Genomic DNA, 12,042 nt, shown 5'->3' on the forward strand with positions numbered 1-12,042 from the left:
TTCGGTTGATGGATGTTAACATCAAAACCTTATAATAGGATTAGGATTTGGATTCCCGGCCCTTTCGTTCGTTGTGTTCTTAGTGTACGATTACCACTGGAGATCCAAGGAAGATGATGTGGTTAAGAAGTTGATGAGGACTGTCATGCCCTTACCAGCTCCTAAGATGATGGATCTTCTTCAGATGAAGTGATTTTTAGCAAATTCAGAACCAAAGAAAGTTTTTTTTCATCCAAATTCCTGATTTTTCACAGGAAGGTGATCATTTTTTTTGTTCTATATATGTGCTCCTAAGATGATGGATCTTCTCAGGTGAAGCAATTTTTTAGCAAATTCAGAACCAAAAAAGGTCTTTTTTTCGTCGAAATTCCGGATTTTTTGTAGGAAGGTGATCATTTTTTTTTTTTTTTGTGTGTTCCATAGGAAAATGGGGGAAAAATAGGAAAAATCAACTAAAATGAAGGAAAGACGGAAAAAATTTAAGGATAAAACCTTTGCCCGCATAGATGATCGTTTTTTTTTTTTTGCTTCTTTTTCTTTTCATTTCATTATCTTTTTCAAAGATCTGTGGGAAAGGAGAGCACTTAAGAGAAATTAGAAGGGTTTCTTATGTTCCAATTGGGTTTTTTCTAAAGTATATTGGTTTCTATGTGGGTTGTGGTGGTGTGAGTTGGTTCCTTGGAAGGAGGAAGTTACGGAACTGCATGTTATTTTGCTTCGGTGCAGGAAATAGTGGGACATGAGGAAAGAATTAGTCTGCAGTGTTTTTGTTGTTTTGCAGAAGGAAATTAGCAAGTGGGCGCTAATCAAATGAGTGAATCAGCTTATTGATGCTTACTTGCCAAACCTACCTTAATTCTCTTTTTTGCAGAAGCATGATATGTTGCAAGGTTGGGGATTTTGATCGAAAGAATTCTTCTTTGGCTACAAAATTTTTATTTTATGGGGTTTTGTTCTCACGATAACAATGTGGGGGCTACCTGATAGGATCACCCGTTGGTGGCATTTTCGGTGGAGGCATGGTAGAGGTGATTAAATGGAAGCAAAACAATGATGAATGGATGTACGAATGTTAATATGAGAAGAGAGTGAGGGGTTTAGGAGAAGTTAGATTGCAAAAAATAAAATAACTCATAAATATCTTATAATTCACACTATGTACAAAATATTTTTTTTATTTTAATTATTTTTAAAATACATATAGAATAGATATTAATAAATCAATAAAATAAAATATTTTTCAACAAACAATTGCATTCCGTACATGGCATGGGCTTATAAGCTAGTAAATTAGTACTCTGCAGCATAATCAGCATAATCACCCCAACTTGAAGCGGACAAATCATACATATATTATGTTTCATGTGAAACTAAGTAGTCCAAATGTCCCCTTTTTTAAACATATAATTAATTTCATTGAAGATATTTAATATCATTTGATTCATACGAGTCAGATCTGGCAACATGAACTTATTAATAGACTGGCCATCTGCTATCACTGTGGTCGGCTGGGGCATGTCAATGAGGATTGCAGCTTCCCACTCTAGAGAAGAAGGCAGATGGCAGGCGGTCTTTGCAACCAGAGAACTTCTTAGACTCCCCAATGGCAGTGGAGGGGGTAACGGCAGCGAGAGATGAGCCGGCCACCATCACTCGACCGTGGATTGGACCAGGATGGCCGCATCCTGGATCCATCTGCCGCAACCAATTAGGGTTTTGATGAAGCCCAAAGGAGCAAGGGATTTGAACATAGACTCATTGGCCCCCAACTCCTCCCCATCTCGTGCCAGCTCTCCTCGACAAATGGAGAGCTCACCGGGTCACCATCGGATGATGGTTGGCAAAAGCCAACCAAGGTTGTCCATCAGTGGTCACCAATGAAAGCAAAGGCTGACTCGAGTGCTGATCGAGTTAAGATGGGTGAGTCGAACCCAAGTTCAAGATACTGGTTGAGCTGGGCCCTGATCCAGATGTCATGGAAGTGGGCCTGGCGAAGAGCCCAAGCCCAATTGAGCTGTATCTGATGGAAGCGGTTGGGCTCTCATTGAAACGGGCTAGGAGTGTGGCTCGAGACTTAAATTTAGCCTCAGCCCAAGCTGGTGAAGTGGGCTTGGCTGGTGGTCTGGAGGCTAGCCTACTCAATGGTACTCAAACCAGTGGGCCGACTATTGAAGAGGAGGGCATAGTGATGAAGGCTGCGTCATCTCCAACTGTAGTAGCTCCATCGTCGGACAATGGTTGATTGGGCTACCACCACCCGTTACAAAAAATGGTTTTTAGCGACAGCCATTAGCGACGGCAATTTTGCCGTCACTAATAACCCCTTTTACTGACCACCAATGGCAACCAAAAAATAAGCTGTCAGAAAAAAGAAAAAATTATTAGCGATAGCATTTTTAGTTTTTAGCGACGGCAACAATGCATTGCTAATAAATAATCATTTTATTTTTTAAAAATTAGATCGTAAGATTATTAGTGATGGAAATATTTTATTAACTCAGGGCTCGACGATCCAGATATGGGTTGACGCACATGTGGAGGAGGTTGTGCAAAGAGTTTGGAGCCAGCGACCTCAAAGCTTCCGAGATGCCATCTATAATACGATCGTTGAGATTCTTTGGAATTAGTTTCTATGTAATCAGTTGGGTTGTTGTCACAGCTATAATAGCAGATAAGTCTATTAATAATTTTTTTATTTATTTTAAATTTTTATATTTAGAAGCTTTACATATTTAGGCTTGAGTCTGGAAAGAAGATTTAGTAGATAAAAATTCAATCTATTTATCCAAACAATGGGCTGGAGATGTCTATAGCTTTGTATCATCGAATAAGATGTGTAGGAACAATCTGTTCGAGAATTAAAATAGTATATCAAAATATACATCTTTGTATCGATATATATACTTTCGTATCAAAATTTATTCATAATATTTTATTTTTTTTCGTTATAGAATGTTGGGACATCTGACTTTCATCCATCAGCTGCTGGAGAGGATGTACAAGAGCAAGAGGATGATGATGAGTAGGATCTTACATGATTTTTTTTGTATGTATGTCAATTTGATACTTGTAAAGTAGTATAAATTTATAAATTTATATTTTTAATATAGTATAATTAATTTTATATTTATGATTATGTTAAATAATTATTATTTTATTTATAATAGATTTTAAAAAATATTATTACTTATTAATATGATTAAAATAGATTTTAAAATATTTAATTATGAATTTTAAAAAAAAATTAAAAATAATTAGTGATGGTATTAGTGATGGTACTTGCCGTTATTAATAGTTTCTTAAAATTTTGATTAAAAAATAAAAACTTTTATCGATGGCAGTAGTGACGGTAACATCATCGCTAATAATTTTTTAATAGTTTAATTAAGAAAAAAATAAAATTATTAGCGATGATTTTTGTCGCTAATTAATCTTATTAGTGATGGTTGAATTATCGTCACTAATAATGACAATTAGCAATGAGGTTATTTTCATTAGATTTTTAGCGACGAGGTGACGTCGCTAATGCACTAATAGCATTAACGATGGCTAACGGGCTATTAGCGACGCAATTAGCCATCGCTAATAGTCCATTTTTTTGTAGTGACCAGCGCACCTCATTGGCCAAGGATGATGCTACTAGTGGTTGTTTGGCTTGGACCAAGGTGGTGGCGATTATCTCTCCCCATGGGGGGCCTCCACCGACCGACGGGCGGTAGTGAGAATGGGAGATGAGGAGCATGGTGGGGTTGAAGCGGGGCAGGAGCCGTCAACTGTCAATGACCCCTCCTTGGAGGCTTTGAAGTAGATGGTAATAGAGGGAGGGACTAGCGGATCAGGGGGTTTGGGCATGGTAGTGCCTAGGGGCCATAAGGAAGCTGTGGGCCAGCTTAAATCAACCTTATTGTTGGTGGAGTCTCAAGTGGGCAACAAGGGTGCTTGTGAGGGCTTTGAAGATGGTGGTGCAATGCCGGAGGAGTCCATGTCATGTTTGACTTCTTCTCACCACACTCATCTATGAAGATTCTTATTTGGAATGTGTGGGGAGCTGGGAAGCCATCCTTTTGCTCCACCTTCAGAAGACTTATGCAATAACATAGTCCAGATATTTGTGTTCTAATGGAAAATATATTATCAGGGCCTAGCATGGCCGATGCTCATTGTCACTTCCCTGCTGATTGGGGGTTCTATGTAGTGGAGTCCTAGGGTCTGTCGAGTGGCATCATTATTGTTTGGCAAATTGGGGTTGCTTCGGTGGATGTATTCCACCACTGTAATCAACAAATTAATATTGTTATATCACTAAAATAAATGGTCTTACTTGGCTCTTATCTGGTGTGTATGCTAGCACTATGTATAGAGATAAGAGGATGGTGTGGCAAGAGGTAGCCAACCTAATTGACTAAGGAATTTCCTATGGTCGTCATTGGTGACTTTAACTACACTATTGGCTCGAAGGATAAAGGGAAGGTAGGCCTTTTGTGGAGGATGTGGGCTCTAGGGAGTTCAGAAAGTTTATGTCGGACCTTGGCTTTGTGGGACTGAGATTCATTTTATGCAATAACCGCCTACGTGCTGCCAGGGTGTAGGAGAGGATTGACAGAATTTTTGCCATGACTGGTTGGATCCAGCATCATCTTGCACATTTTGTACATCACCTACTGAGGATAGTCCCTGACCATTGCCCGTTGTTGCTGGTCTCTGACACCTCTCACTGAAGTCCATTCTGATTTGAGAAGTTTTGCCTCTTTTGCCCAAATCTTAGGAGATTGTTAGAGAGATCTGGAGGCCGCCTGTCTGCGATGATGCAAAGTACCGTGTGACTAGAAGACTGGAGCTGATGAGGAGGCGACTGTTGCAGTGGAACAGGATCGAGGTGGAACAAGATCAAGGTGGATGATATTTTTAGGAGCCTTGAGATTGTTGAGGCCTCTATCTTAGAGCTCCAGGAGTGGGAGGATTGTGAGGGAGGGTTTGCGAAGGTAGAATTGGTTGACCTTAGGGGCTTACTATCAATCCATCTCTCTCTTTTGCAGCAACAGGAGATTCTCTAGAGGCAAAAGTTCAGGGTACAGTAGATTAGAGAGAGATATCGGAATACAGAGTTCTTTCACCAATCCACCATCATCCGGCAACATAGAAATCGGATCAAGATGATCAGGGGTATTGTGGGATAGTGGCTGACCGCAGATGGGGAGATCAGATGGGAGGTCAGTCAGTTCTTTAGATCCTGTTGGATGATACCTTTGTGAGGGGACTGGATTGCTCCCCCCTCCTAAGGGGGTCATCACGATGGAGGAGAACAGGGGTCTGTTGGAGGCTGTGGTCGGGAAGGAGGTGCGATATAAGACACATATCATAAATTGATGAGTTTGTTTGAGAAGTATAAGGATTCAAAAGAGTGCTTCTTATTTGTCACAAAAGAAGATGTTGATAATATACAACTTTCTAGGTCAACATTAGATAGCCAAAACTTTTCTTCTGGCATGCCTTCTAGGACAAAATCTTTACTAAAGAGAACCTCATGAAGCGAGGCGTTGCAACATTCAACAATTGTCCACTATGTGATGAAATTGATGAAATGTTGAATCACCTAATGCTGCAGCGTTCCTACTCCAGAACCTATTGGCGCATCATCTTCTCTCCATTTAGCTTACCCGACCTCCCTTATTTTTTCACGAATATGCGGGTTTCCTGGAGACATCCTTCTCAAGTCCATTCACTGTACCCTACTCTTGAATGCTTGCTTATCACCTCGGTTTGGAGCTTATGAAAAGAGTGTAATGCTAGAGTTTTTCATTTCATCACCAACATGCCTCCTGTAGCTGCTCAGAAAGCAATCTCAATCTATCGCGATTAGCTAGCCGACGTTCCACACCCCAACGTTACTCGTGTACTTTCACTACTCTCCCAAGCTGGCTCTTGATCGCTGTGGATCATAATCTGATGATTCAGTAAGGTTCAGCATCTATACTGATTCAGTTTCTGTGGATAGACCTGGCCGCTCTCCAACAGATAGCTTACCATTGGTCCTCTTCATAGCCTCTCTTTGGATGTCCAGTATTTTGGTTAATCCAACACTAGTCTGCAGTTCCAACCTGCTCACTCAGTAACCGTCACGCCCCAAACCCAGCACCTGAGTTGGGCACGAGACACGGCCACACAACCCTAGAGCAATGCCCTGAGGATCATGTAAGGCCTAATAATTTAACACTTCAAAATTTTAAATAACCAATTAAATACCAAATCAATCAACTGAGTCACAACTTCAAATCGAATGTAAACTTGTTCAATACAATTATTCAAATGTTCATTGGTATCAGAGAATTTAAGCTAACTAAATTACTAAAGGCTTCAGTTCTCATTTGCTCTCGTCCAAACCATCCAACTAAGCATCCTGTGAGTCTGAAAAAAAAATAAGAAGGAAAATATGAACTTCTCCAGCTCAGTAAGAATCACTGCACATGTATATTAAGCCAATAGATAAAAGTAATATTTCTGAAATCAATACAATTGGTGAAGACTCATATGTATATAATAACTGAAATATTATCATAAAGATGCATTTAATAATATGGATCATCATATATCATCAAGTGAAGTCTCCATTCATTTTTGAATTACATATTATATGTTGTATCTTCTCACATTTTCGGTTTGTCAATCTTTTATCCCTTTTTGGCTTTGGACTAACCCAGACCATACCTCAATCTCTTTTCAATCCAATTATTCTTTCATATAAGTCTTTCAAGGCTGTCCTAGGATGAGCTCCTGGCCGGCTGTCCTACGTACGAAAGCCCGTGAGAGGCTGTCCTAGGCATAAGCTCCTGGCGGGCTGTCCTAGGCATGAGCTCCTGGCCGGCTGATTCATATGTCGAGGCTAGTCCAAAATATATCTTTTTCATTTAATTCTTAATTTTATCGAATTATTTTAAATTACAGAATGATGAAATTGATAAGTCATATCCATAAGACTCATACCATCGATCATAAAAATCTTTACATAACATACTCATATAAAAAAAATTCATATAAGCTATATATCAATGTCTCGAGCATAGAAAACTCATCGATTATAATTTTGATATTGTAAATTCAACATATAAGATTAACAAATAAAAATCATATATTTAGCGATGATCATGTTCAGGATTCTTACCTCGATAAATGAGAATTCAAATTCACAGCCTTATAGTCTGAAAATCAAACCCTACTCATTGTCTCCCTGATCGTTGGACTGTTCTCCTATCAAACAAAACAAATTAATTTAACCAAAATTTTTTTAAAAAAAATTATATATTGAGGTTTATCAAAACTCTTACCTATGTCCCCCTCTTTTTTTTATATATATATAATTTAATTTTTATTTATTTATTATATATATATATGTATATATATATATTTATTTAATATATATATATATATATTTATTTAGAGAAGAGAGAAGAGGCTTCTTCTTCTCTTCCCCACGATCAAAAATAGGGGACCCGCGCTCTTTCCGAGTGCCTCCCCCTCATCCGGCCAGGTAAGCCACCTCCGGCCACCCTCTCCTGCAATGACTCGATGACGGCGAGGCTACCGTCTCGGTGGCAGTGCCACCATCCCTGTTGCCGGCGGCAGAAAAGGAAGAAACAACACAAACAGGGTGTCCCTGTTTGAGCCCGAACCGGCGTCTTGCCGGCTTCCAAGTACACCTATGGCCGGAGAGATTAATCCAAAAGAAGGGAGAAGGAACGTACCTTGTTTCGGCGGCCAAAAATAGCTCCGACGGCCCTTCTCTTCCGATCAACCCTCACGGCGCTCTCTTTTGCCAAAATCCTTCAAATCCCTTTAATTTCTTTGAAGTTTTGTTGTAAGATTCTAAGGGAGGAAAGGGGGGTCTTTATAGAGGAGGTTTTCTACCCTAGCCGGACTCCTCGAGTCCGATTTCATCAGAAATGGGGAGGAAGAAGACTCCGATTAGGAGTCTTCCTCCGGTTAATTTTTTTTTTTTTGTTGTTGAGCCGTCACAGGTTTACAGGCCCAAGAACCTGGACTGTTACAGTAACATCACCAACTCCAAATAGGGGCTTGTCTTTTTTTTTTTTGCTCGACATTTGGGATCAAGTGTCTACTTCTGCTGGTGTAAGGGCCTACTTTTATTCATACTAGTAGCATGTAATCCTATATACCTGCATAACCCTACTCCCATGTGTAACATTAAGTATTCTATAAATAAATTATAATTGGTGGAAGTATCTTACTTCCTCCATTTCCTCAAAAAAACATTAGGTAGCCAAGGCCAAATTGAAAGCCAAAATCAAAGTGAGCCTCTAGCTACCATAGGCATTGATACCCCAATTGGTGCTATTGAAAATAATGATCATGTTGGGGTAAATGATGAAACTGTATTTCAAGAAGAGCTAGAAACAGATACTGAAATTTATGATTTTGAGAGTAGTTATCATAGTATTTATAAGTGATTCTGATGATGACGATGATAAAAACATCATAGAGTATGAGGGAGAGACAAATGAGATAGACAATAAGAATCCTAACCTGGACATAGGAGCAAAATATATAAGTCGAGAACAATTCAAGGTGGCACCAAGTCAATATGCAGTACAAAAAAGGTTGCTTTTTTTTAGAATCTTTTTCTCTCACTAAAAGCCAATATCTATCATAAAAAATTATTTTTGATAGTATACTGCCATCACAAATCGTCACAAATACTTCTCTCACAAAAAATTTTACTAGTGACGGGCCATCGATGATGGTGCATTTCCAACCATTTATAATCCTCAAAAATAAGATTAATTATCATCATTAATGCATTAGCAAATGAGAAAAATGGATGAGGATTTTTTTTGTGACAAGAAAATAGTTATCACAAATAAGATTAACCACCATCAGTAAAGAATTAGTGAATGAGAAAAATTTAAAAATTTTTATAAATAACCCACCAAAATAAAATATTTTTATCACAAATTAGGGCTATACCATCTCTATCTATATTTATTCTAATTAGATTTGATTAGAGATCTATTGGATATTTACCTACTACCTAACCATTATATATATATATATATAAACCACTCTAAAGGATTGAACCTAAGATCTATTGGACATTTACCTACTACCCAACCATTATGACAATATTAACTTTTAATATGAGGTTGTCATTTATTATACTTATTTAAAACTTTTCATATTATAAAAATTTTCATTTCAAATATATTATGAAATATTTTATTTTATTTATTATTTTTTATCACAATTTAATCATTTTTTCTAAAGTCCTTTAAAAGTAGATAATTTATGACTTCTTTTATTTATACCATAATTAATAAGTAATAGTATTTAATAGAAAATAAATTTTAATATTTTATACTATATATATTTTTATTTAAGTTAGATTGGAGTGATCTAAATCCTTAGTTATATCGATCTCCATAAAAGATTTTAGTAATTATATTTTAAATTATTATCTAATATTTGTATGTTGCCTCCAATATTGATTGTGTATTTTGTAGTAAAAATTATTTTTCTTTGATTATTAAACTATCTTGACTCATATAACTTATTCATTAAGTAGATCGGATCAAATCAAGTTGAAAATAAATATTTGATCTATAAAAAAATTTTAGTTAAATATGAACAATATTATTGACAAAAAATATATATTATCTATGAGAAAATCTTAGTGTAGTTAGTAATATGCTGATATTTTAATGATTAACGATAACAATTAACTTTGGCCATCATAAATAGAATAAGTTCAGAATAAATCTTATATTTTTAGTGACATCCCATTATAAATAATATACTTTTTATGAGGGTGTGGATTCATTTGTCACTAGTATATTGGTATAAAATTGGACCAATGCTTTCCTCCAAAAAAGTAATATTTATGATAGTAAAATCTAATATTTGTGATGGCATTTCAAAGTAGTCACTAATATATTAAGATCATGATAATTAATAATGATGATTGAGTTTTGCCATCATAAATAAAACTTTTTGTGAGGGTGTTAGTACTCCCTCACTATGTTTTACTTACAAATAAATATATTATTTATGAAAAAAATTTAATATAGTCAGTAATGTACTGAGATTTTAATGATTAACAATGACGACTAACTTTGACTCTTGTAAACAGGATACTTTCAAAATAAATTTTATATTTTTAGTGATATTTGGTTACAAATAATATACTTTTTATGAGGATGTAGATTCATTCATCCCTAGTATATTGGTATAAAATTGACGCCAATACTTTTCTCCAAAAAAATAATATTTATAACGAAAAACTTCAGTATTTATGACAGCATTCTAGGTAGTCACCAATATATTAAGATCTTGACAACTAATAATGATGACTGTGTTTTGCCATCATAAATAAAATTTTTTGTAAGGGTGTTAGTGTTCTCTCACTATATTTTGGTCATAAATGAATATATTTTTTTTAGTGATGTACTAATCAATTTGCTGTAAAAGTTCTCAAAAGTAGGTCAAGTAGAATGACAATAACTTGTGAAGATGAAACTTGTAATTGGAGGCTCCATGCTTCACTATCATATGATGGTCATACATTTTAGATATTATAGTTGAAATATCAATGTTTTATGTTATAGTGTTTATGAAAAATGTTGTATGTACTGATATATTGCTTTATTATATGTGTAGGTCAAAAAATTGAATGAGCCTCATGCATGCTCATCTATGAATAAGTGTGGCGATAAGATGGCTACATAATTTTGGATACATGATAGGATGATTGGTTGGCTAAGAAAAGAGGGTGACTTATCGCCTATTAAACTAAGAAGAAGATTGTTGTAGTTCTATCATCTTGAGCTTCCATATCACAGAGTTTGGTAAAGAAAAAAGCTTACCATGTCCTTGATTCGGGTAATTGGGCAGATTCTTTTGAGAGAATGGAGGATTTCAAGGAGGAGCTTTTGAGAAAAAAATCCACAGTGTAGTAAAGTTGAAATTAGATATATTTGGTGACAAGCATTACTTCCACCACTTTTTTATTTATCTACGATCTTATAGTATGGGCTTTTTAGCTAGTTGTAGGCCTTTCATAGTCCTGGCCAGCTACCATTTTAAGGAAAAGTTCGAGGGTGTAATGATGGCTGCTACAACACGATGGAAATAATGGTTTATTTCTGGTTGCTCTTGGTGTAACAGAATATGAAAATAGTGATAGCTGAACTTAGTTTTTGGAGGCATTTAAATAATCAACTGGAACTCTAAAAAGTCTAGTACTTGTATTAGATTGAGAAAAGGGTCTAGAAAAAGTAGCACAACAGATATATCCTCAAGCAAAATATAGAAAATACATGAGGCATCTGTACAAAAACTTCCAAACAAAATTCCCAGGGCACTAGCTTAAAATTAAGGTATGGGAAGCTACAAGGGCATACAAAAAAGTTGAGCATGATGATATTATGAATCAAATTAAGGAGGTTAGCTTCGAGATATTCAAGTATCTTAATGCTGAAAATATTGGTTTATGAAGAGTTTGGCATCACGGCTAAGTGTTCTTATATAACAAATAATCTTTTAGAGTCATTCGATGCCTGGGTTTCTAAGACTAGACATAGACCAGTTCTTGATTTCTTGGATGTTATGAGACAAAAGATTATGGTAAAGATGGAAGCAAGAAGGAGAATGGCTGCTTGTTGGAAGGAAAATTTAGTTTCTATGGTAATGAAATATATAAGGGACATCAATCTTAAGCTGAGTGATTATAATATTTATCGAACAAGTAATTATAAAGCAGAAGTAAGTATGACTAATGGAAGATATAAAGAAATCCTCAATGAACAAATGTGCTCTTCTCATTTGTGGGAGGTGTTAGGTATTCCTTATATACACACTGAGCTTTCATTTATAGTATGAGAGGTGCAAAGTTATAAAATTATATCTTGGAGTACTTCACTGTTGCAAAGTGTAAGTCTATCTATGCATTAAAGATTGGACAATTACCTGACGAGGCCCACTGGATAAAAGTTGATATTGAATACAAGGTGCTCGCCTCCTAAGCTCAGTCTAAGA

The 12,042-nt window shown here is 36.1% G+C and overlaps 1 pseudogene; it reads left to right on the top strand.

Moving 5' to 3' along the window:
* Positions 1-4,416: 4,416 nt before the first annotated feature.
* On the top strand, positions 4,417-12,029 carry LOC140855340 (uncharacterized; annotated as a pseudogene).
* Positions 12,030-12,042: the final 13 nt, after the last annotated feature.

This window comes from Elaeis guineensis, chromosome 2 (genome assembly GCF_000442705.2).
Source record: "Elaeis guineensis isolate ETL-2024a chromosome 2, EG11, whole genome shotgun sequence".
Classification (NCBI taxonomy): Eukaryota; Viridiplantae; Streptophyta; class Magnoliopsida; order Arecales; family Arecaceae; genus Elaeis; species Elaeis guineensis.